Source organism: Marmota monax, unplaced genomic scaffold (assembly GCF_021218885.2).
Source record: "Marmota monax isolate L192 unplaced genomic scaffold, Marmota_monax_Labrador192_F-V1.1 WCK01_AAM20220418_F8-fsc00008, whole genome shotgun sequence".
In the NCBI taxonomy this organism is placed as follows: Eukaryota; Metazoa; Chordata; class Mammalia; order Rodentia; family Sciuridae; genus Marmota; species Marmota monax.
The window spans coordinates 10,072,280-10,098,472 of record NW_026694432.1 but is presented as its reverse complement, the minus strand read 5'-3'; the positions used below and the strand labels follow the sequence as shown (position 1 = coordinate 10,098,472).

Here is a 26,193-nt window from a genome sequence, read left to right as displayed (position 1 = left end):
CATGCTGCTAAGGCTACTGGAGTGCAGGCCACCACCTACCCCACCACCACCACCACCACCAAAAAATGCTGGGTGAGAGTTTTCATCTACCCTGCTGTTTTGCTGCTATGGCAGTTGCTGCTCCTACCATATCTAGAGAAAGGGGAAAAGCTTTTACCTTCCAAACTTCTACCAGTGAAACTCATTGGCACAACATACTAGGGAGTCAGTTGATAAAGGAATCTGAGAAATGAAGTGTACAGGCTTCCAGCCGCTTGCTATACAGAGGGGAACATAGGATGAATAGCAGTGCGGGCAAACAGTGACTGGTACTATAACTTCAGTGTATTAAAGATTGTCATTTCAGCCACCTTCTTGAAGTATTTGCCGAACTTCCAAAGTAGCTTGACAATCTCCCTATCCCCAATGCTGGATTTCTATAAAGGAACGGGAGGTACTCACCCCAGTTGCAGAGGGAGATAGGCTATCCTCTCACTTCATTCTTTGTAGGTTTTTATTGATTGACTGATTGGTGCTGGAATGCTCAACCACTGAGCCACATCCCAAGCCCTTTTTATATATATTTTATTTTTATTTATTTATTTAGTAGTGCTGGGGATTGAACCCATGGACTTGTACATGCAAAAAAATTACTCTACCAACTGAGCCATATCCCCAGCTCTCTATATTTTTTATTTTGAGACAGAGTCTTGCTAAGTTGCTTAGGGCCTCACTAAGTTGCTGAGGCTGGGTTTGAACTTGCGATCCTCCTGCCTCAGCCTCCTGAGCCTGCCTTATGGGTATATTTAAATGGTTCCTTTTCCTAAAACTCTGGGAAGGGGGACACCAAACAATTAGCTCAAAAAGTTTTGGAGTATCACCAAGAAGAGGAATGTGACTTATTTTCCAGTTTTATCTCAGCTGACGCATATAAGGTTTGTTGATCTGCCTCAGTGTTGCAATAGCAGGGATGAGAGGAGGTGGGAAGATGTATTGGAGACAGAAGATGTGGTGGCAATGTCAACTAAAGAGAGGATGAAGGATGTGTCCTTGAATGGTCAATCCCTACATCCCTACAGTTATAAAGAATGGAACCTGTAGCCCAAGCACTGACAGATGAAACTTTTTGCAATGATGGAAATATTCTATATCTACACTGTCATGTCTAATACTAGTCATGTGTGGCTATTGAAATGTGGCTAATGCAAATGAAAAACTGAATTTTAAATTTTTATTTAATTTAAACTTAAGTAACTACACGTAGATTATGGTTACTAGATTGGACAGTGCAGCTATAGATCTTAAAGCTAGGGGGAAAGAGGCTAGATAAGATGGCGAGCTGAAGGCTTACTGGAACCTTTGCTAAGGAACATGATGTGCTGCCAATTGGACATGTAGAAAAAAAATGTAGTTATATTCCAAGGGACCATTGATACCTAAGAGAATAGTTTGGGTTGAGCATAGCAGGCCTGCAGAAAATCCAAGTATTTAGTATTCTATCTGGTATTCTATTCCTGACTCTAAGTATACAACGAAATTGGATTCATGGTGGTGAGACTGAAAATTCTCCTGGGCACAACAGAATAGCCACCCTGATTATTAAAATATCAAAACCCTTCCATACTAACTGGTAAACACCCACCTCCCCAAGTGCCTCCTTCCACCCCAGCCACTCTGTTCCCACCCCCAGGACTCCCTGGACTCTTGAACTACCTAGTCGGGTCTCTATTGCCCCTCCTTCTGGCCTGGCATGGCCAGGGGCTTTCAAGGCCCTGCTCAGGGGATTAGCCAGTGCTGGCATCATCCTGGTTGCTACATATTTGCAACATCACCCCTGGTCTTGGGCATTGAAAGCACAGTCACTGATGTGAGGTTACTCATGTAGGAGAACACTGCGATGACCCTAGGGAGCTGCTGGCCCCAACTCATTGTAGGCAGTCACAAGAGAAAAACCTTTTTCTTCTCTCCTTCCTCCTAAAATTGACACTAGGTGTAATGCCAGGTTCGTGGGACCCCAATAGACCTCCAGGAGCCGAATCCGATACAAGCACACAAGAGTCTTTACTGCAAGCTCAAGCCTGGACTCACAACCATTCCCGACGCAGTGGTCCCAGGGAGTGAGTCCTGGTCCTTTGTTCAGTGAGATTTTATAGGTTTTGGGGATACTCTATGCGTCACAACATCACACAGCAAATCATTCCATACCTTGGGAAAATCAAACAACACTCTTAACACTGATTAGCACATTCAATGGAGGGAACAAGTTGGGTAGGGGTGATTGGTTAGTACAAGAGGGGGATTCGTTTGAACTGATTGGTTTAGGCCACGAGTGGGTGTATGTGCTAAACTACATGGTTTCCCAACATGTTATCAACCACCATAAACTACTGGGGGGTCATCTGGCATCCCAGGTATTTTCCCTGTCTCATGCTGATTGGAAGTTGCTAGGGGTTGCTATGGGTCCTCACCTAGCCTAACTGAGTCAGGGACACCTGGCACTGCAGACCTGTCCTGTTATTTACAGACAAACAACTCAGCAGGGTGGGTATGTGCCTAGGAGTGCTCTGTGGGTTTTTCCAAGGACAAGGGTCACGCCCCCTTCTTTAGGACAGGTCTTGAGGTAGAAGCTGGTTTCTCAAAAATGGAGTCACATCAGTTTCTCACAGGAAAGCAATCACAAGGAGTGGGACAAGTGTGTAAGAGCTGCCTCCTGCTCCCAGCCACTGGAACCTCAAGTCCCGCCCTTCATGGAATGGGTCCTAGGAAAGATTAAATGTGAGATTGAAAACTAATTTGGATGGAATTTCACTGACTGAAAGTGACTGAAATTATGGGTTGGGATGTGTTGGGTAGGAGGGTGACAGGAAAGAGCACCTTTGTTCCTGGTACTAACTTCCATATTGACCTCCTTCTTTTGTCTGCCATGGCTAGTCCCTGGCACAGACCCCCTCTTCATCTCTCATCATTGAGCCTTATTGTCCTATCCTTTGGACACTACACACACACACACACACACACACACACACACATCCCTACATGCCTGACATTCCTCAAAACCTTCTTAAAACTTCCAGAGGCCTCTGGAAATCTAAAATGGGCAAATCAAGTATCTAGGGGCCAGCCTAGCTCAAGCTTGAATAATTAGATATTGTATTCTTCGAGTCTGGAACTTTGAATGGAGAGGCACAGAAATCTTGTCATCAGAGCAGAATTGTATGGCTGGTGGTGCTCTAGGGAAAAAAATAATCCTGTGATGTCTTGCTATGGGGGCTCAGGTTCTCATCTTCTCTTTTTGTGATGATTTCTTGGTTTTTCAATCTTTTCTTGGAGTCCCTGAGGTTTCCCATAACCCTTCTAACATGTCATCCTGCCTCTCCTCACCTCCCCACCCCTGCCTCCATCTCGCAGCCTCCGCCCTTTTTTCCCTTAAGTTAGCCAGAGCTGGTTTCTATGGATCGCAGCCAGAGGCATCTCAACTAATAAAGGCCATTCAAGGTCAGAGATAGAAGATGCAGTGAGAGGCAGCTGCCAGCAGAGGGGGCTGTGGACTCACTTTGAAGGGACCTCTGAGTGGCCCCAAAGGCCTTTGAAAGAAAGGTGGGTGGGAGAGCCAGAGAGTGGCCAAAAAGTCCTTTCTTGCAGCATTTTATCCCATCAAGAGCAAGAAGTCTGTACAAAAAGATTGTGAAATGGAAAGTCGGGGCCTTTGATCCAATCACAGCTACATCATTCTCTTCACTTACTGGTGACCTTGGGCAAGTCACCTAATCTTTCAGTTTTGCTACAGATAGAGCACCAGGATAGCACATAGATGTACTTCAGGCCATGGGGACTCTTTCAGGTACTTTGAGATTTATGGTTCTAAAGCTGGGTAGGTGAGACAGCTGGATATCTTCCTGGGAGAATTTGTGGTACTTCTGAGAACAGAAAATCCTAGAGACCAGAACATGAGGATAGCCTAGGAAATCGAATTCATTCCTGATGTTTAGGATGATGAGAATGGGGCTGGGCCATGATGGGGGCTGTGAGGCATCTTGGTGAGGGTATCCACCACTGAACATCTTTGGCCTCCAGGGATAACCAGTTTGCTAGGAGGACACAGTGATGGTCTGATTGACTCACAGGTTCTCCCTGGACATAGCCCTTAGGTGCACAAGGGTTAGAGGTTGTGGGACATTAAAGTGTTTTTAGCCAACCAGGATAACTTTTTTTTTTGCTTATTTGTTTTTGGTATCAGGGATTGAACCTGGGGTGCTTAACCACTGAGCCCCATCCCTAGCCCCATCCCCCCCTCTTTTTAAAATTTTGAGACAGTGTCTCGCTAAGTTGCTTAGGGCTTTGCTAAACTGCAGAGGCTGGCTTTAAACTTGAAATTCTCCTACCTCAGCCTCCCAAGATGCTGGGATTTCCGGTGTGTGCCACTGCACCCAGCAGAACTGGTCTTTGTACCTGGTTCTCTAGGTACTATGGCCTTATATATAGTAGGGATTGACATAAGGCCCCCATCTGTCCAGTTCACCAGTTCGCTGCTCTGGAACCAGAACTGGATCTCTCTGGGTCTCCTCCATGGGTGATGTTCCTGCTGATGTGGAGACTGAAGTCTCCTCAGATTGTCCCAGGGGCAGCCTCAGTGGAATCAGTGTGTCCTATCATGGCCCTCAAGGAAGAGACCACATTATAACCTTCCCAGACCATGGCCGCCACAGCCCAGAGTTCATGTAGCTGATGAGCGTGGGTAGAATATCTTCCTCCAAAGGTCCTGGTAATGCTCAGTAAGTAGATGCTCTCTGGTTTCTGCAGCATCTTCATGCCAACCAGCTTGAAGCCCAGCCTCTCCAAACCCTGGATCATAGCTCCAATTAGCTTCCACTGCACCCCATCGGGTTTCACTAAAATCAGAATCTGCTCTTGAGTCCAGGAGAGCCCTTTTGAGGTGGGGTGCACGAGCAGGCACAAGTTATTTCTTCACTTAAAAACTCATTCAAGAGACTGGGGTTGTGACTCAGTGGTAGAGTGCTCGCCTAGAACGTGTTGGGCACTGGGTTCAATCCTCAGCACCACATAAAAATAAAATAAAGATATTGTGTCCAACCACAACTAAAAAACAAAACAAAACAAAAAAACTCATTCATTTAGCTGGAGATGGGGCAAGCCTGTAATTCCACTGACCTGGGAGGCTGAGGCGGGAGGACTGCAAGTTTGAGGCCAGCTTCAGCAACTTAGCAAGGCCCTAAGCAACTTAGCCAGAACCTGTCTCAAAATAAAAAGGGCTGAGGATGTGGCTCAATGGTTAAGCACCTCTGGGTTCAATCCCTGGTACCAAAAAAAAAAAAAGGTTATTACAGCACCTTCCCATAGGGTTGTTGTAAGGATTTTAAAGCATTATCCACGTAATGCAGCTAAAATCTGGCACATAGTCAACATTCAACAAATGTTAGTTGCCACGCTTGTCATTACTGTAAGACACTTGTAATTTTTTCAAGATGAAGAACTGTTTTGCAGGGGCACCCGGATGGAGCTGCATTTTAGATCTCAGCCTCCTTCCTTCCCACTGGACCAGAGCTGAGCTTTGCTGACTTCCACACTTCCACTGCTCTTCCCAGCCCAGGCAGACCCCTGATGGGCCAGCTTCATGGTCACCCAACCTATGGAGCCACACAGGGCCCCACTCTTGATTCAATGCTCAGCTGTTGCCATTTTGAAATTCTTAGTAACTTTTAAATAATGGCCCCATATTTACATTTGCACTGGGCCCCTGCAGTTAGGGGATTTTTCTTATTCTCTGGCAATTTGTGATTGCTTTCTAGTTGACCAGTTCCTCATACATATAAATATATAAAAATTTATATGTTAATATTTTATCTTCAAAATGCTTGGGTTTTTATATTATTTTATTAACTTTTTATCTTTCAAATTGTTTAGCTTTTGGTTCTGTGTGTTCATTATGTTTCTTCTTTAATGTTATGGCTTCTTTAAAAAAATTCTGGCTTAATGATCTTACATTTTGTTCTTACAACCTTCTTAGCCCTTTAAATTGCATTTCTCATAAAGTTTAATTGCATTACCTTTATAATATCTACTTCCATCTGACAGACACTGCCTTGAGAGGGCTGTTTCTCAGCCTTTGTCTAATGTATTTCACCCACTGATCAAAATACAGCAGCCTAATAATACCACTACTAAGTCAGAAAATGCTTTTAACATTTGGTGGAGACCCTTTCAGGTTATATAACATCTGTCTATTAATCTGCCTCTCTATATAAAACTACATATATGTCTCTCTATTAACCTGTTTTTCTAATATAGTTAATTCATCTTTCTAAAACAACGTACATTTTTCTACAAAAATCACTTCTTAGTGTCTACGTCTTCCATTTCATAAACATCATAGTTTATTCAACCAGTCTGCTCTTTGGGGATTTTGAAGTATTGCTTACAATTGTTCATTATTATAAATCATGGTATAGGTAACTGAAATGGCATTAGTTCACATCTGTGATTTACTCTTAGGATAAATTCAGGAATGGGAAATTGCTGGATCAAAGAGTGTAAACTGTTTAAGAATTTTTCATCAAATTTTTGACCATGAAATATATCCTCATGCTATAAATTCAAAACATACAAAAGGGATACACAGAGAGGTTTCTCTCTGCCTTCCCACCCCTCCTCACAATTCTCCAGTCATCCATTTCCCCTCCCCAGTGTAACTAATATTACCAGTCATTAGGAACATCTTTAAAGTTATTGACATAGGTTGGGCACGGTGGTGCACACCTGTAATCCCAGCAGCTCAGGAGGTTGAGGCAGGAATTCAAAGCCAGCCTCAGGAATTTAGCACAGTTCTGTCTCAAAATAAAATATAAAACTTTATGGGGATGTTGCTCAGGGGTTAAGGCCTCTGCATTCAATACTGGATACCAAAAAAAAAAGTATTTCATATTCATTGTAATACATCCAAATATCAAAGGAGAATATAGAATAAAAAGTAAAAGTCCTTTCCCTACCACTCAACCCCAATCCTGCTGCTTCCCCAAGGGTGTCCTTCATTAAACTTTGAGTCTTTACTTCCTTCCAGGCCATTTTTTTCACTTGCAAACACACACACACACACACACACACATCACATGCTTGCTCCTAATTCATTTGATCATTCCCCTATTAATGGGTATTTTCTTGATTTGAAGATGGTTTGAGTATGCCACCAAGGATTCGGGTGTTAAAATTTGATCCCCTTTTGTGAGCTGTTAGGAAGGTGAAAACTTAATCTGACTGTGCTATTTAGAGGTCGGTTTTTGAGAGATTGTTAGAATTACATAGGTCATCAGGATGGAGCCCCATGATTGAATCCTGGTGGCTTTATAAGAAGAGGGAAAGGGACCAGAAGACACACGTGGACATGCACATCTCTGTCTCTCACCATGTGATTCCCTGCACAGCCTTGGGACTCTGTCAGCAAGACAATCATCAGGTGTGGGCCCTTTAGACCAGAACCATTGGCCAAAATAAGCTTCTTTTCTTTATAAGTCAGCCAGCGTTAAATTTGGTTACAGTAACATAAACCAGACTAATATAGATGTTTATAATTATGTTCTACATTTCACTTATAGAAACTTTGCTATAGTAAACCTATACATAAACCAAGTCTCTTCTGTAGGGTGACTAATAATGCTCTCTACCAATTAACACTCCATCACAGTGTATTGAATTGGTTATTTCCCCATACCTTTACCCAAATTGGGCATCATCTGTCTTTGACGTTTGACAATTTAATTAAAGATTATATCTTGCTATTGATTTAACTTATGTCTCCTGATTATTACTGAAGTTGAGTATCTTTTTTTCTTTAAATATATATATTTTTTTAGTTGTAGGTGGACACAATACCTTTATTTTATTTATTTATATATTTATTTTTTGGTACCAGGAATTGAACTCAGAGGCACTCAACCACTGAGCCACATCCCCAGCCCTATTTTGCATTTTATTTAGATACAGGGTTTCACTGAATTAGTTGCTTAGGGCCTTGCTGTTGCTGATGCTGGCTTTGAACTCAGGATCCTCTGTCTCAGCCTCCCTAGCCACTGGGATTACAGGCATGCACCACCACCACGCCCATCGCCTTTATTTGATTTTTATGTGGTGCTGATGATCGAACCCAGTGCCTCACACAAACCAGGCGAGCACTCTACCACTGAGCCCCAGCCCCAGCCCTAAAGTTGAGTATCTTTCATATGATTTTCTATTTACTTATGACTTCTATTTACTTATGACTTGTCTTTTTTATACTCTTGGGCCAGTTTTTATTGGGTTATCTTTTTCTTATTAATTTGTAGTATTTCCTTATGTGCTATAAATCAAACCTCTTGCCTATCTTATAAATAGTAAATATTTTTCTCAGTCGGAGCCTTTTAGCTTTGTTTCAGATATTTTTTGGCCCACATAAATTTCTCATTTTACATAGTAAAATCTCATCCATTTCTACAATTCCTTCTGGTCTTTTTATAGTTATGTTCAAGTCTTTGCTCAATTTGGAATTTATTCTGACATGTTGTGAGGTAAGTACTCAACTTTATTTTTATCCTTCTTTTACTTTTTAAATCCATTTCTAAGTGGGTTGAAATAATTTTTGTATCATCTAGGTGAAAATAGCAAGATGAAAATTCCTTAGGAAAGGATTATTGGGAATCTTATGGGGGCCTACTGGTAATCTCTCTGTGACATTCAAATTTCTCTTTGACAATGTTCCACATTCAAATGATTTTTGGCCATACACAAAACTATGGGTGTCAGCTGGTTGATACCTATGAAGACATTTTCTAAAATTTCTGATCTGGTTTCAGGGAAAATGTAGGCCAAAGGAAGAGAAATCAAGGAAGGTAATAGATGGGTTTGGGGGAACTTCTGGGGGTTTAAATTGTCAAACACTGGGTAGGAAAGAGAGGGCCCAGAATAAAATAAATCTGAAAAGAATGAAGACACCATTTTTGACTGCATAGTGGACATGTTTTCCCTATTTAAAAAGAACAAACAAAATTGAATTTTGAATGGAGAATTTACAGATGGAATACTTCTAATTAAATCACCCAATTCTGCCCACCTCCTACCTCTACAGTGGCAGGAACCCTGCTGAGCAGGGCCATCAACAGGTAGGCACTCAGGAAGTTTGTGGCCATTGATAAAATATTGAAATACTAACATGCTACTTGGAAAATGGAAAATAGTAACTGCAATAAATAATCAAATTAATTATCAGTAGAAGTTATAAGTCCATTAGGATACCATCACGACCACTGATGAATGAGCTTCCCAAAATAGCAACTCTTGAGAAACAGCCACACTCTCTGCCTCTTTGCCCACAAATCGGCAGACAGCTCGACAGCATTGCTCATTCTTTATGAGGAACTCTGGGCTTCAGTGGAATCATCAGTTTATCTTTATCCTAAATTACTCATTTGTTAGTGCTTCCAAAGAATGTAGCCTTTACTTAGGTTTTATTGTTTGCGCATTGTAATACTTGCAGTAGGTGTGCAGGGTTTGGTTTTCTTGAATGATCCAGCACGTCCAAAAACATTTAAAAGATGGACACCCAGGATGAAGATGCATCTCTTGTTGCAACTGCCACTACCTCTGTTTAACTGAAATGGCCTCAGTTTTGGTTTGCCTTCCTCCACGCTTGTTCCTATACTATAGTCTATGGACTTCACACAGAAACCAGAATGATCTTTCAAAAGCAAAAACTATTCTTTCAGGCCACCTTCCTACCTCCCCTCTGGCCCCATTTCATAGATCCCGTCCCATCATTCACTTTCCTCTGCTACAGGAGTACTCAAGAGAAACGGAACCAATCGGGTGTGTATTTACACACAGAGAGAAAGCTCTATTCTAGGGAATTGGCTCATGTGATTTGGAGGCAGGCAAGTCTGAAATTTGCAGGGCAGGCTGGCAGGCTGGAAAAAGCTGATTTTGCAGTCTTGAGTGGGAAGTCTGGAAACTTGAGTAGAATTTCTATGTTGCAGGCTGGAGACAGATTTACCTTCGTTGCCTGGGGGACTTGTCTATGCTATCAGGACCTTCAACTGATGGAATGAGACCTACCCACATTATGGAGGGTAATCTGCTTTACTCAATATCTACTGATTTAAATGTTGATTAAATCCAAAAAAGTACCTTTATAGTAACAGCTAGTGTTTGAATGAACAACCAAGCACCATATTCTAGCCATGTTGACCCATAAAATTAATGTCACACAGCCTCTTTGCCACCTTTGGTGGGACTAAGGGCTATCTCAGGGCCTTTATGCTTACTTTTCTCTCTGCCCAAAGGTCCTGTTCCACATATTCTTGTGGTTCCAAGGTAGCTAGCTGCCCAGCTGGCTCCCTCACCTCCTTTCAATTTTACTGGATGCAGCCCTCTCTGGTAGCCCTGTTGCAAGCCTCCTCCAGCCCAGCACTCCCAGCCCCTTCTGCTGGCCTTCTGTGTAAGTGGTCTCAAGTGTGGTGAGCCTCAAAGGTTCATTTTCTAATCTGTTACTTTCTAGACACAAACAATTTTGTCCTGGATTATAAACTCCTTAATAGTTTGGACCTTATTTAACTTGCATGCTGGGCCACTGATTAAACTGTTATCCTCTGCTCCAAACCCTCCCTTCTATAATCTGCTTTGTGAGACTAGGGCCGGGGCTCTGAAAACTACATTTCTGCTCTACTAGCTAGCTCCCTGTTGGGCTCTGTCCATAGGGGACTCTACAGGGTGTTCTAAGGGAACCCAGGGAATTGTTTTCATCACATATGGTAAGACATGAAGAAATTATATCACGAAGGAAGAAGCATCTCACAGTCCCCTAGAGCAGGAGTCATGCTGCCTCGTGGCATGGGAGGGGGCACACGGAAAAGCACCAGGGTCAATTAGAAGGCAGAGGGAGCAAGGGGCATGTGTGGGCCAGAGTGTTTTTACTGTAGTTTTCACTGGAAGGAACAGGAAAGGCAGGGTAAGCAGCCATGGGATCAGGTAATTGGGGACAATTTCAGCAGACCTGGGGGATAGGAGTTGTCTATTACGTGGCCCTGGCAATTAAGTCAGATGGATAGGGGCCCAGCTCCAGAGCCTGATAGAGTTGGCGGTTGGGGTTCTAGACTCCAGTTTGCTTGGTTTGCAAATGAAAGGCAAGCTCTAGGGGGAGCTGTTTGCTATCTTTAGGAATTTGCTAATCCTGGAAGGGACAGGCCCTCTACCGTCTGTAAGGCCCCAAGATGTCAAAGCAGCAAATAAAATAAAATTAAGACATGATTAATGCACAGGGAAAAAACATGAAAGGATGGAGGTGGGAGAAGAGACTCACTTCCTCTGTTGGTTCCCTGTGAACTTCCTGTGGGCTCTCTGATGGTTTACATTTTATGAGCATCACTCTCAAAGGGCTCTATTCCACTCCCTAGCAACAGCAGGGTCTTCCTGTAGCAGAGACTAAGACTAGTTTACAATTTCCCACCACATGCAGAGCCAACCCAACTGTGTTCTTCTCAGAGACACCAGCACCAGCCCTCCAGTATCACATCCCCAAGAGTCTGAGTCTCAGACCCGTGGGACCCTCTTCCAGATTCAGAGATAACAACTTCATCCAAGCAGTGACCCAATCTCCGAGGTCTGAATTTTAGCTCAGCAGAGTTTCCTTCTAAACTTACAAATTTTAATAATTCAAACTCTCTTATTCCCTCAGCCTAGGGGTGGCAGCTTCTTCCTAAAATTCCCACCCATATGTCATGCTGGTATTTTTTACTGCCCTTTTAGCTACCATGTTAACAACTTCATACATAGCTAGCAATTACTTATATTCAACTCTCTTTCTTTAAATTTTTTTTCTTTTTTTTTCTTTAAATTATTAATGAGGTTCTTTCTCCTGATAGGGCCATGGCTGACTGAGAAATCAGCGCCACGAGTAGTTCCAGGAAACAGATCTTCAAATATAGGACTTTCTTTTCTTTCTTTTTTCCTTTTCTTTATTGTTTTGCTTTTCTTGAATTTGAATTCAGTGCTGAGTTCCTTGCCCATGTAAAATGGGGTACTAGCAATCCATGGCATACATCGACATCACAATTAATACAATTATTACCTATGGTTAATTGAGATGAAGTGTCTATTGCAGGTTCCTTGGGGGACAAAGTAGCTATTCCACTTGGTCATATGGACCAGGATGTGAGATGGATTGTTTTGAATGCACTAGACTGCTTATAGAAAGAAAATGATAAGTTCAGCAGAATAGTTGACCAAATTGGAAGAGTAATTAATATAACTTAGAAATGGATGCTATGAATATCCCCCAAAGACTGATACAATGATTACTAAAACAGCATCCTCTTAGTTAGGGAGAGGATTAGGCATTGTTTATCCTCTCATTAAGGAGAATGGTATCTTGTTAGGCAAAAAGATTGTTTTCATTGTCTTATGGAAGTTTAAATACGTGAACAAAGGTGTAAATGCATCTTGAGAAACCAAAGTGATGGATTGTTCCTGTTATTACGCTGTTGTCGGTTAGCTCCAATCCACTGTCCTATACTCTGCTGGGTTGGGAACTCTGTGAACCACATATCTTCTTTGCCAAAGTAAGCTCCCTACAAGGCTTTGTCAATGGATGGTAGCAGAGGAAGATTTAACACAGGAGGAGGATTCCCTTGTGAGCATCACCCAGCAACCTGGAAAGCTCCTTCCCATGGAGGTTGCTGAATCCAGTGTGCAGTCTTCCCAGCACCTGCAGGCCAGCCTCAGGGTGCTTCCTCCAGGAACTCTAGCAGCCGCTGTGTAGCACGGCTTCTCAGAGGTCTGCGTTTTGACTCTGCAGGGCCCCTGAGCTAAGCTTGAGTTTTAATAATTTAAGTACCTTCCCTTTGTTCTCCTAGCCCAAGGAGTGGCAGTTGCTTCCTGTAATTTCTGTCTGTAAGATACTTTAATGTCCTTTTCTTGCCTGCATTTTATCACCTACCCAGGCTCAGAGCCTTGCAGTGGGTAAGTCCTTCTGCATATGCTCAAGGCTGAGCAGAAATTTCTTTTATCCTCTCATTTATATGGATGTAGAACCTAGGTCACAGAGCAGTTAAGTAATCTTCCCATGGTCTTATAGCTGGTAAGCGATAGAGCTAGACTTTAGTGGATCTGGTAGATTCATTTTTTTTTCTTTCCTCTTCCTCCTATTTTTTTTTTTGTTGTTGTTATTGTTGTTTACTTTGTTGCATATATGTGTTACTGAGAGGTTGAATACAGGGGAACTCTATCATTGAGCTATGTCCCCAGCCCTTTTTATTTTGAGACAGGGTCTCCCTAAGTTACTGAGACTGACCTCAAACTTGTGATCCTCCTGCCTCAGTCTCTGGAGCCTTTGGACTTACAGACATATGCCACAATGCTGGGACAATAATTTATTTTTCATATGAATCAATTTCTTGATGCCATCCCAGTCTTCAGATACCCATATGAACCAAGCCTTCCTGGTCAAGCACATTGACTTCAGAGTTGGTGCATTTATCCACTTTGGTACACTGCTTCTATGGGTGGTGGGTGGTAAAGACAGATATTGTTAAGAGCATGGACTTTGGTGGCAAATAGATTAGGTTAAAATCACAGATCTGGGGCTGGGGTTTTATAGCTCAGTGGTAGACTGCTTGCCTGGCATGTATGAGGCACTGTGTTCAATTCTCAGCACCACATTTAAATAAATAAAATAAAGGTCCATCAACAACAACAAATTTAAAAAAAAATCAGATCTACCATTTGCTACTTACAACTTACACGAACTAAGCAAGTTTTTTCACTTTTCTAAGTGTTACGGTTTGGATGTGAGGGGTCCCCCAAAAGCTCACAAATGATAATACAAGAAGGTTCAGAGAAGAAATGATTGGATTATGAGAGTCTTAACCCAATCAATGAATTAATCCCCTAATAGGGATTAACTGAGTAGTGACTGAAGTGGTGGGGTGTGGCTGGAGGAGGTGGGAATTAGGGCATGGCTTTGGGATATATATTTGTATCTGGCAAGTGGAGAACTCTCTGCTTCTTGATCACCATGATGTGAGCTGCTTCCCTTTGCCACACACTCCATCATGATGTTCAGCCTCATATTGAGCCCTGAGAAATGGAGCTGGCCTTCTGTGCACTAAGAGCTCTGAAACCGTGAGCCCTCAAATAAACTTTTCCTCCTCTACAGTTGTTCTGGTCAGATCCTTTAGTCACAGCAGCAAAAAAGTTTACTAAAACACTAAAAATTCATTTCCTCATCTTTAAATGTGAAAAAATAATACATATCTACAAAAGGACTCAGTTGAAGCCATTCTAGATATTAAAAAAAAAAAACCAAAAAACACAAGACTATACCAGCTGGGCATGGTGGTACCTGCCTGTAATCCCAGTGGCTTGGAAGGCTGAGGCAGGAGGATCACAAGTTTAAAGCCAGCCTCAGCAACTTAATAAGACCCTGTCTCAAAATAAAAAATAAATTAAGGGGCGGGGGGAGTGGCTGCGAATGTGTCTCAATGATTAAGTGCCCATGGGTTCAATTCCCAGTACAAAAAAAAACAAAAAACTATACCAGGTAGTACAGTGATATACACTTATAATTCCAGCCATTCAGGGGCTGAAGCAAGAGGATCATGAGTTTGAGGACAGCCAGGGTGACTATCTCAAAATAAAAATGTTTGAAGGGCTGGAGATGTGGCTCAGTGGCAGAATGCTTCCCTAGCATGCTGGAGGCTCAATACTCTGTATGGCAAAAATAAAAATAAAAAAATAAAAATAAAAATGCCCATTTATGATCTATGATTGCCCCCTAGAGGTAAAATTTAAACACTGATTCCATAACTAGGCTAAGTAGAACCCCTGAAAGCCTTTTTCATCGCATGCTATCCAATCTAAAAGCCCCGCATTTCTGCAAGTCAAATGGCCTGTTAACAGCTGGGATAAATGTCTCCAATCTCTTTGAAATGTAACATCAAGCTTCCTCTAGGTAATCAGGAACTGCAAGCACAAGGGCACCAGAGAATCAATTCAATTTCCACCAGAAAAAGTAATGTATACACACACACACACACACACACACACACACCACAAACAAACAAAACTTAAAGCCCACACAGTTTTACAAATACGTTTTCTACACTTCATAAAGAAACAAGTTATAACCATCTTATGCAAACTACCTCAAATAACCAAGTAAACAGGAAAAAAAACAAGGGCTCAACTTACTTAATTAGGCTAAAACATGTCCAAATAGCTTTATTTTAAACTTTGGGGATTGGGGAGTTTAGAAAGATACGTAGCATGCATGTTATACTACATTACACCTCAGCACAGTCTGGATCATTTCCCCATAATCAAATATTTATGGCAAAACATACTAAGGGGAATAAAATAAAAATTGAACAGCATCACATTAGTTCAGACTAGGTTTTGCTGCCAAATGAATTTGCTGAAACTGTACTCCTACCTGCCCACCCACCCCCAAAAAACACCTGCTGCTAGTTCAGAATTTCTTGAGTTTTGGAATTGTAGATAAGCATTATGGACCAATATAACTGAGCTGAACCAATCTAAGACAGCAGTTGAAGAAATTATAGCCCAAACTCAATTCTGAATATATGGCCAAGAATTCTAAAATAAAATGCTGGTAAATAGAATCTAACAGTGTATAAAAAATTAATACAGCCTGCCCATTGGGATGGAAATGGAGCACCACAGTGTGGTTATGCTAAAGTTGACAACAAGACTCCTGAGACACAAATCGATTGCAACCTAGAATTCTAGGCAAGATATGGAAGATTCTGCAGCTGCATATTCATCTCACTGGAAGGCCTAGCAGCTACCCAAGTCTAAATACATAAATCTGGTTGTCACTCACTCACCAGGCACATACAGCTGCCATGGGAGAGCTAAGGAATGCAGTGGTCATCTTGACTCAGAAGCCTCTGTTTCCACCAATATTTTCTGTGTAAACACACAGCCTGCATGCCCACTGACAACGCCTCCAAATCTACTCTACAAAGGCTGTATACACAGTAGCCCTCATTTATCTTAACTCTCAGTTTCCAAGGAAACAGTATTGTGGAAGATCAAGGTCAGTGGCAGGAAAGCTTGCCATTAGCCCTACCCTGATATTAATTTTCCTTTATTTGCAAAAGGATCATTTAACATTAGGAAATTTGCACTGTGGTTGCCAGTTAAGAAAATCATACAGTCTCTTCAAAGATGTAGAAAAATCATCCAACAAAACTAAATATGGATTCATAATAAAAACTCTTAGCAAATTAGGAATGGAAGGGAACTTTTTCAGTCTGTTAAAGGGTATCTACACCAGACCTAAACTTTATGCTTAAGATGAAATTTCAGAAAAAAGATAAGATTATTCTGTATCAGCACTACAACCTACTATTATCCTGAAGTTCCTAGCCAGTGTAATAAGAGGAATAAATAAAAAGTATAAGAATTTGAAGGAGAGAATACCATCCCTAATTGCAGGTATTACTGTCAATTTAGAAAATTCAAGAAAATTTGGAGTAAAACTATATGAACTTATAAGAGAATTTGAAAAAGATGCTAGATCCAAGATCAGCATATAAAAAAATCAATATATTGGTATGTACAGAAATAAGAAACTAGAAGGTATGATAGGCAAAAAAAGATAACATTTGCAGTGTCAAGAAAAATTATAAAGCTTCTAGGAATAAGTTTTGTAAAATTGTGCTAGACCATTGTAGAGGATGATATGAAATATTTCTAAAGATATAAAGAGTATGAAAGCGGGGGCTGGGATTGTGGCTCAGTGATTGAGTGCTTGCCTTGTACATGTGAAGCCCTGGGTTCGATCTTCAGCACCACATAAAAAGGAAAAAAAAAGAGTATGAAAGAATAAGTAGATCACAGGTAAAGTTTAAATTTAAGTGACTGCCATATTCTTCAAAGTGTTTATGCCATTTTACATTCCCATCAGTAATCTATGAGGCCTATAGTTCCTCTGCAACTTACCAACATTTGATGTGTTGTTTTTTTTATATATACCGTTATTTATTTATTTATTTTTATGTGGTGCTGAGGACCGAACCCAGAGCCTCACACGTTCTAGGCAAGCGCTCTACCACTGAGCCACAACCCCTGCCCCTTGATATGTTTTTTTTTTAATTGACATTCTAGTGAATGTATGGTGATATCTTATTTTGATTTTAATTTGCATATCCTTTTATATCTTCTTTGGTGACATGTATTCAAATTTTTTGCCCTTTGCTAGATTGAATCTTTTTTTCTTTGAGTTGAAGGAGTATTTTATATATTCTGGTTATACATCCTTTATCAGTTATTGAGAATAAGCTATTAAAATGCCCAACTGTAATTCTTCAGTTATTTCTCATTTCACATTTATCAGTTTTTGTTTTGTATATTTTGGAATATTGTTGTTAGGTGCATTTGTGTTTATAGTTGTTACATCTTTCTGATGTCTTGACATTTTATCATTCTGAAATGTTTCTCTTGTCTCTAATAATATTTCTTAATTTAAAATCTATTTGTCTGATAATATAGCTAGTTCAATTCTCTTAGAGTTACTTGTTTCCATAGTTTATTATTTTTCTATCATTTACAACCTACTTGTGTCTTTGAATCTGATGTGTGTCTCTGATTGACAGCATATTAATTAAATCTTGCTAATTTTTAAACTTTTTTACTGCCAGGATGAATTTCAAGTGTTGTCAGTATGTATATATGAATGTATATATTTTATTTACTTTATATGTGGTGCTGAGGATCAAACTCAGGGCCTCATACATGTTAGGCAAGCACCCTACCACTGAGCCATAACCCCAACCCCTAAATCTTGCTTTTTAAAAATCCAGTCTGACAATCCCTGCTTTTTTAATGAAATTATTCTTATAGCTGGATTTATGTCTGCTATTTTGCTGTTTGTTTTCTATATTTCTCATGTCTTCTTTTTGTTTCTCTGCCCCTCTTTGGCTGACTTATTCTGTGTTAAAAATATTTATAGTAACCATTTTAATTTATCTGTTGGCTTTTCTAAACTATATTCAGTTATTTGTGCCCTTCACTAAAAATAAATTCACTCAAACTATATTTATATATAGTGTGGTCTTTCTAGGGATGATAATATCCATCTTATCACAATCTTCTTAATTTCAATAGTAACTTTTAGATGTTTAAATATAGCAAGATTGCTTCAATATAGCTCCCTTTCTTATTACTACATCTATTATATCTATATATTATAAAACCAACAATACAGTATTATAGTTAATGATTTTTGCAATCTTTTTTTTTTTTAAGAGAGAGAGAGTGTGTGAGAGAGAGACAGAGAGAATTTTTTTTAATATTTATTTTTTAGTTTTCGGTGGACGCAACATCTTTATTTTATTTTTATATAAAAATAAAATAAAGGGTCTCACTAAGTTGCTTAGTGCCTCACTAAATTGCTGAGGTTGTCTTTGAACTTGTGATCCTCCTTCCTCGACCTCCCCAGCTACTGGGATTATAGGCATGCACCACCACATCTGGCACAATCTTATATCCTTTAAAGAAATTAACAGATGCAAAGAGAAAATACATATTTGTATGGTTTTTTAAAAATTTTGCCCCCCACATATAACTTTCATTTTTCTTTATTTTCCCCTGTGATTTGGGTTACCAGATGTTATTTCCTTTCAGCCTGAAGGACTTCCATTTACATTTCATACAGAGCAGGTCTGTTAGTAATGAAGTCTCAGGCTTCATTTATCTAGAAAAAAAAAATTTTTGAGAGAGAGAGAGAGAGAATTTTAATATTTATTTTTTTTTTAGTTTTCGGCGGACACAACATCTTTGTTTGTATGTGGTGCAGAGGATCGAACCCGGGCCACACGCATGCCAGGCGAGCTTGCTACCGCTTGAGCCACACCCCCAGCCCTAGAAATGTTTTTGTTTCACTTTTATTTATGAGGAAAACTTTTTCTGGAAGCTATAGGCAGCATCAATTGTTTTCCTTTATCATCTTTTATTTTCTTTTAATTAATTTATTTATTTAATTTATTTAAATTTCTCTTAATTTTTATTTATATATGACAGAAGAATGCATTTTGATTCATTGTACACAATTGCAGCACATACATTTCTATGGTTGTACATGATGTAGCGTCACACCATATGTGCAGTCATACATGTGCCTAGGGTAATAATGTCCATCTCATTCCACCATCTTTCCTGCCCCCATGCATCCTCCCTACCCTCCCTACTCTTTGCCCAATCAAAGTTTTTTCCCATGCTTCCCCCCCTCCCCATTATAGATCAGCATTCACTTATCAGAGAGAACATACAGCTTTTGGTTTTTTGGGATTGGCTTACTTCACTTAGCATGATATTCTCCAACTCCATCCATTTACCTGCAAGTACCATAATTTTATTCTCTTTTAATGCTACACAATATTCCATTGTATATATGTACCACAGTCTATTTATCCATTTATCTTTTGAAGGGCATCTAGGTTGCTTCCACAGTTTAGCAATTGTGAATTGAGCTGCTATAAACATTGATGTGGCTGTGTTACTATTATGTTGATTTTAAGTCCTTTGGGTATAGACCCAGGAGTAGGATAGCTGGGTCAAAGGTAGTTCCATTCCAAGTTTTCTAAGGAATCTTTATACTGCATCTTAAATGTTACTTAATGTTACCTTGTGGCCTTCATTGCTTCTTTTTCTTATTTATTTATTTAATTGATTTTTGGGGGGCACTGGGGATTGAATGCAGAGGTGCTTTACCACTGAGCTACATCCCCAGTGCTTTTTATTTTTTATTTTGAGACAGGGCCTCTCTGAGTTGCTGATGCTGGACTTTAACTGGTCATCTTCTCACCTCAGCTTCCCAAGTCTCTGAGATTACAGGCATGTGCCACAGTGCCTGTTGGCATCCATTGTTTTTGATGAGAAAAATGGCTCATCAGAACTGTACTTTGTGATTTGCGATAAGTTATTCTTCTTTTGCCACTTTCAAGATTTTTTGTGTGTCTTTGGCTTTCAGCAGTTTAATGATAATACGATGATAATGTGGGTTTCTTTTTTCTTTCTTTCTTTCTTTCTTTTTTTTTTTGTTGGTACCAGGAATTGAACTCAGGGGCACTCGACCACTGAGCCAAATCCCCAGCCCTATTTTGTACTTTATTTAGGGACAGGATCTCACTGAGTTGCTTAGCTGTTGCTGAGGCTGACTTTGAGCTCACGATCCTCCTGCCTCAGTCTACTGAGCCACTGGGATTACAGGCATGTGCCACTGCACCCAGCAGATAATGTGGGTTTCTTTACATTGATCTTATTTGGACTTCTTCAAGTTTGTTGGATTTGTAGATAAATGGTTTGAGGGTTTGTTTGTTTGTTTTTGCAAATTTGGGAAGTTTTGGGCCATTGTTTTTTCAAATATTTTTTCTTTACCTTTCTTATCTTTCTGAGGCTCCTGGTACATGTATGTTGGCATGCTTGATGTAATGCCACAGATCTCTGAGTCTTAACACCTTTCATCTTTTTTTCTACTGTTCTTCAAATTATATATTTCTATTCAATATCCTCAGGTTCACTGACATTTTTCTTTTGCTATCTCAGATCTGTTGTTGAGTGTATCTAGTGAGTTTTTCATTTGTTATTGCACTTTTTTACTCTAGAATTTGAATTTTATTATTTTTATAGTTTCTTGTACTTTCTTGAAATTTCTATTTGTTGAGTATTGACATTTTCTTTTAATTCTCTAAACAGTTGTTTTAGAATAGCTGATTTGATGTCTTTGCTAAATACATCTGGACTTATGCAATGACAGTTCTATCGACAGTTTCCTTTTTAATTTTTTTTTTTGTTTTCCTGAGTATGAGTCACATTTGTTTCTTTACATGTGTCATATATTTTTTGTTGCAGATTGGACATTTAAAAGAATACATTGTAGCAACTCTGGATTTTGGTTCTACTCACCAGGATTACTTCTATTGCTTCTTGGTGGTTTATTTTTTATTTATTTATTTTTTAGTTGTCAGTTGAACTTTATTTTGTTTGTTTATATGCGGTGCTGAGGATCAAACCCAGTGCCTCACACATGCTAGGTGAGCGCTCTACCATGAGCTACAACTTCAGCCCCTGCTTCTGGGTTTTTGTTCCTTTTTGTTTGTTTGGGTTTGTTTTCAGTTTTTTTTTCAGTAATTGACTGGATTAAATCTATAGACTCTGTCACTCTAGCAGTTATTCCAATATCATGCTTCTCACTTTTCTCAATTTGTTGTTGTTCCTATTGAGTATTGGGGATTGACCCAGGGGCCGGGTAACATTGAGTTTAATCTCCAGCCCAATTTAATTCAATTTGAGACAGCCTCAATAAATTGACCAGGTTGGCCTTGAACTTACTATCATCCCACTCTGCCTCCCAAGTCTCTGGGATTACAGACAGTGCCACAGTGCCAAGTTCAGTTGTTATTTTTTAAAAATTCTTATTTTTATTATTTATCTTGGCTTCCTAGGGGACATCCTTGTGTCTGAATATTTTGATGGTAAACCAATGATTAGTTAGAAGTTTTGTCCACATACTTAGTGCCAGTAAAGTTTCCACTCTTTGCCTGTGAATCTATGTGTGGGTTGGGGAGTGCATTCAAAGTTCAGGCACTTTTCAAGTCTTCCCCAGCTTCTCCTTTTCTAATAGTCCTTCCTCGTACTTCTTGCATGTGTGCAGTCCATGTCTGCCAGGAATGTGTTCAGAGCTTGAGCCCTCTTGGTTTTGCCTGCATGTGTGTGATGCAGACTTCCAGTCAGCCAGGGACCTATGGAGAGCTCATTCAGTCCTTCCACGGCTTTCTTATTTCCAGGATCTCTCTGTTACATTTCTGGTTTGACTGCCAAGTTGGACTGCAACCTCATGTTAACAGGGCTATGGGCTTTCCCAGTTCAATTCACTGATATATATATATATATATATATATATATATATATATATATATATATATATATATATATATATTTGTTATTGTTGTTTGTTTTTCTCTCCTCTCTAATTCAAGTCAGCCTTTTTCAGCAGCAGCAGCAACACTGCCCTGCTGTGCCATTGATGCTGGGGATAGACAGGAGAAGAGAGATGAGAGCAGCCCCAGGCAAGAATGCCATGGATCTCCATTCTATTAACCTGAGTTCAGCAGTTTTTCATGAACAAACAGGTCTCAATTTGTCATGTGCATTTAATCAATTTCCAGACCCTGAACCTGTTTCTTGACAATTCTTCCCAGTTTTATAGTTTATTTTGTGAAAGAAGTAGTGAATTCTTTATTCCATCACCACCAGAAGTCCTGCCCAATAGACAATTTTGTGTGTGTGTGTGTGTGTGTGTGTGTGTGTGTGTGTGTGGTGCTGAGAATTGAACCCAGGAGAAAACTATAATTGTTTAACTTTCACCTTAAAACACTGGACTTTTTTTTTCTTTTCGGGAGGAATACTATGTGGCTAATGTTATTTGGAGTTGCCTAAGCATAATTAAATAAAAAATGACTGACTTTTTAGTTCTTTTATCATTGTTTCAAAATTCTTTACAGACACCCCCTTAGTGTTAGCATCCAGAGTGGAATGTCCTGCTCTGCATACATTCTGCATCCAGCAGAATGTCCTGCTTTTCATATGTTACAACTTTCCTTGGAAAAGTGGTTCTCAAGAGGTAGTCTCCAAACCAGCAGCTTCCATATCACCTGGGAACTTGTTAGATGGGAACATTCTTTTTTAAAAAAAATACTTTTATTTATTTGTTTTTATGTGGTGCTGAGGATTGAACCCAGGGCCTTGCTCGTGCTAGGCAAATGCTCTACCGCTGAGCCACAACTCCAGCCCTAGATATGAACATTCTTGGCTCTGCCTAAGAAGTACTAAATCAGCCATTTTGACAATATAGCTAGCAATCTTTGAACAAGCCTCTGGATGATTCTGATGCAGGCTCAGGTTTTAGGACTGCTGTCTTAAGATATGAAACCTGACACACCTAAGGGAGTAGAGCCTATGACATGGCTGAATCCAGTGTTTTGAGAGGACAGCAGGAAAAAACCAGCTCTAGCTTCTGGCAGACTTGGACATCGCTCCCTCCTGCTGCTAGGGGAGAATATTGTCTTTATCTGGCAGATACAATGTTTTAATTTCTAGTCCCTCGAACAATCTCGAACAATCTCGGTGGTACAAACACTGACTTAGTTAAGAATCAAAGAAGATTCCTGGAGACTCTGGTTGCCAAGATTAATGGACTTTAATTTGGTTTGTTCTTTCATTTGTGGATCCTTCTGATGTGGCTCTTGGCACCTGGGCCACCACACTCACACTTGCTGCTCCTCCTTGGGCTGTTGCTCCATGTAAATACACCTCCAATCTTTCAGCCCACAGCCTGTGATTCAGCTTCTGCAGGGGAGGCCCAGACACCCAAAGTGCTAAGAATAGAATTTTCCATTTCAACTTTATTTGAAAGAAGCTTTTCTCTGCTTCATTCATCAGATATTAAAGCTCTACTAAATGCCAAGGAATTATGCAGTGGACTGAGATGACAATGATAAACAAACTATAAACAAACTGACATGGTCTCTGCTCTCAAAATGTTCTTTCTCTGGTAGGAGAGAAAGGGATGTAGAAAATAAACACCCATGCAAATTGTGCCAAGTCTGATTGTGATATGTAACTGTTCCCTTTATAAATACAGGAGAGAAAATGATGTTTCACCTATCTAAAGCTCTCTGAAGATGGAAACTTGCAAAATTCAATGCCATGTGAAAAGATGAATCCTTTCCATAGTCTTCTGGGACCTGCTCCTACGCTTAAGCTCGTGGTTGACGTCATGTATTAATGTCTCCAGAGTACTTACTGAAAGGGGTGGGGTATGGTATATAATAATTTCTTCTGTTCTGATATTTATATGCTCTGGCCCAGTCACTTCTGGGAATCCTTCTAAATGTGTCTTTAGGAAAAACAAAAAAAAAGTGTTCTGGTAAAGAAAGTTATTGTAGTTTTGCTCATTCCATAAACAAAATGAATTATTATTTTGCTCATGTAAGTAAATTGCTTGACCTTGCTGGGTGTAATGGGTTAAAAGAGGTGATAATCTCTACCTCAAAAAGCTTCTAAGGTGCTGGGCATGGTGGTGTGTGCCTGTAGTTTCAGCTACTCTGGAGGCTAAGGCAGAAGGATTGCTTGAGCCCAGGAGTCTGGGGCCAGCCTGAAAAAAAAAAAAATATATATATATATATACACACACACACACACACGTATACATATATACATTTTTAAAAAATGATTTTTTTAGCTGTTGATGAACCTTTATTTTATTTATTTATATGTGGTGCTGAGAATCAAACCCAGTGCCTCACTCATGCTAGACAAGCGCTCTACCACTGAGCTACAACCCCAACCCAATATACATATACTTTTTAACATCACTGCTGCTCTCTCACCATGGACTGAATTTAGTCAATAACTGTTGCCTTTTGTCCCCTCCTGCTGGCATTCTGAATGGTACCATTCACATGTCAAATGGCTGGACTACCCTAAAGTCGACCACTGTTCAGCATCTCCCTCCTGGTTCCCTGGCACCCCAGCCTGGGGTCTACATGCAGAGGCATGAGCCCCTGACCACTTCCAATGTAGACTTCAAGACAGACCCTGGTGGGGTGAGTTTCCCATATGCTTGCAGAAGAGGAACCAGGATCTGTGGACACCAGTGTCCCCTCTTCACTGGGATTTGATTTGGTTTTTTCTTAACTGTACTACTCATAGAGGAATATGTGTTCCCACTCATCCAAATAAAGCATTCAAACCTGGCTGAAAAGATCAAAGGAATGCTGCTGGAGATTGTTAACTTCAAGCTGTTGCAATACTGGAGTCCCCTGGGATGGAGAGACTCCAAAGTGAGCTGCTTCTCAGACACTGTGGCTTCAGGTCTTAGTTCAGAATGTGGGGAAGGAGACCCCGGATATTCAGGTGCAGCAGAGAGAAAGGTTATCTTTGTGTCTTACCTGTCATGTGGAGTTAGTAAGGAGAAAGAAGAACATATTATGAATTACAATGGATAAAAACAAATTTCCCATTGTATGTTTTTTTTTCTAATGCCAATCATTTCTACAATTCTCTGACACTGACTGGGTGTCCCACAATTCAATTCAACTCAATTTTGAGCTAAAGCAGAACCCACAGATTTAGGGCTCAGTCTCACAAGACTGCTCTCACTTCAGATACCAGCCACAAATGGGGTCCACATGTGTAGTTGTCTGCCCAGAGTTCCCATGCTCTCCAAGCATGGCCAGCATGCCATCCTCCAAGTACATTGATGTATTCACCAACCTGGAAACTCCCCAAGCCCCATTGGGTTTTTATATGGGGTTTCATTACCTAGGCATAGTTAATTAAGTCATTGGCCACTGGTGATAGAACTCAATTTTCAACCCATCTCTCCTTCCCAGGGGTCAGAGGATGAAGCTGAAACTTCTAACTCTCTAATCATGATATTGATTCCTCTGGTGACAAGCCCCCCCCCCCCATTTGAAGCTATCTAGGGACCCTACCATGAGTCATCTTAGCATAAACTCAGGTGTGGTCAAAATGGGCTCACTATGAACAAAAATCCCTCCCATATCACTCAGGAAATTCCAAGGGTTTTAGGAACTCTGTCCCGAAACTGGGGACAAAGACAAATATATATATTTTTTATTATAACACCCCCACATAAAGAATACTCGATCAGATTCTCCTTGTTGGTATGGAATTGTATTAGGCACCCACAGAGTTATCCTGATCAGATTCCCAAGCCTCATTCCTGTGAGCATCATCTTCCTGATCTGAGGTTGGTTTAGAAGACTGTGCACAGTTACTACTTAACTCTGGAAATACAACAGATACAGACCTTGGTGTCAAAGTCCTCCATCTAGTGGGAGAGAGACACATGCTTGACTATAGTCACAGGGTGTGTTCCAATTGACTTCTGAACTTGGGGGCCATGAACCCTGTCTATAGGGACTTGGGTGAGTGAAGAGCTAAAGAGAACCTCTGACAAAAACAGGTGGGTGCATCCAGATGGAAAAAAAGAGAGAGAACTGAATGAACAAAGGAAGGTGAGCACATGGTAAGAAGGTGAAGATGTAGTGTGGAGGTTGGGGTTGATTTGGGGTGGGCACAGTCCCCTTGTCAAGAGCCTAGTTATAAGCAGCAATGATTTAATCAGGG

General features: G+C 40.3%; 1 pseudogene; it reads right to left on the bottom strand.

Moving 5' to 3' along the window:
- Positions 1-311: 311 nt before the first annotated feature.
- LOC124075404 (nucleoside diphosphate kinase, mitochondrial-like) lies at positions 312-25,894 on the bottom strand (annotated as a pseudogene).
- Positions 25,895-26,193: the final 299 nt, after the last annotated feature.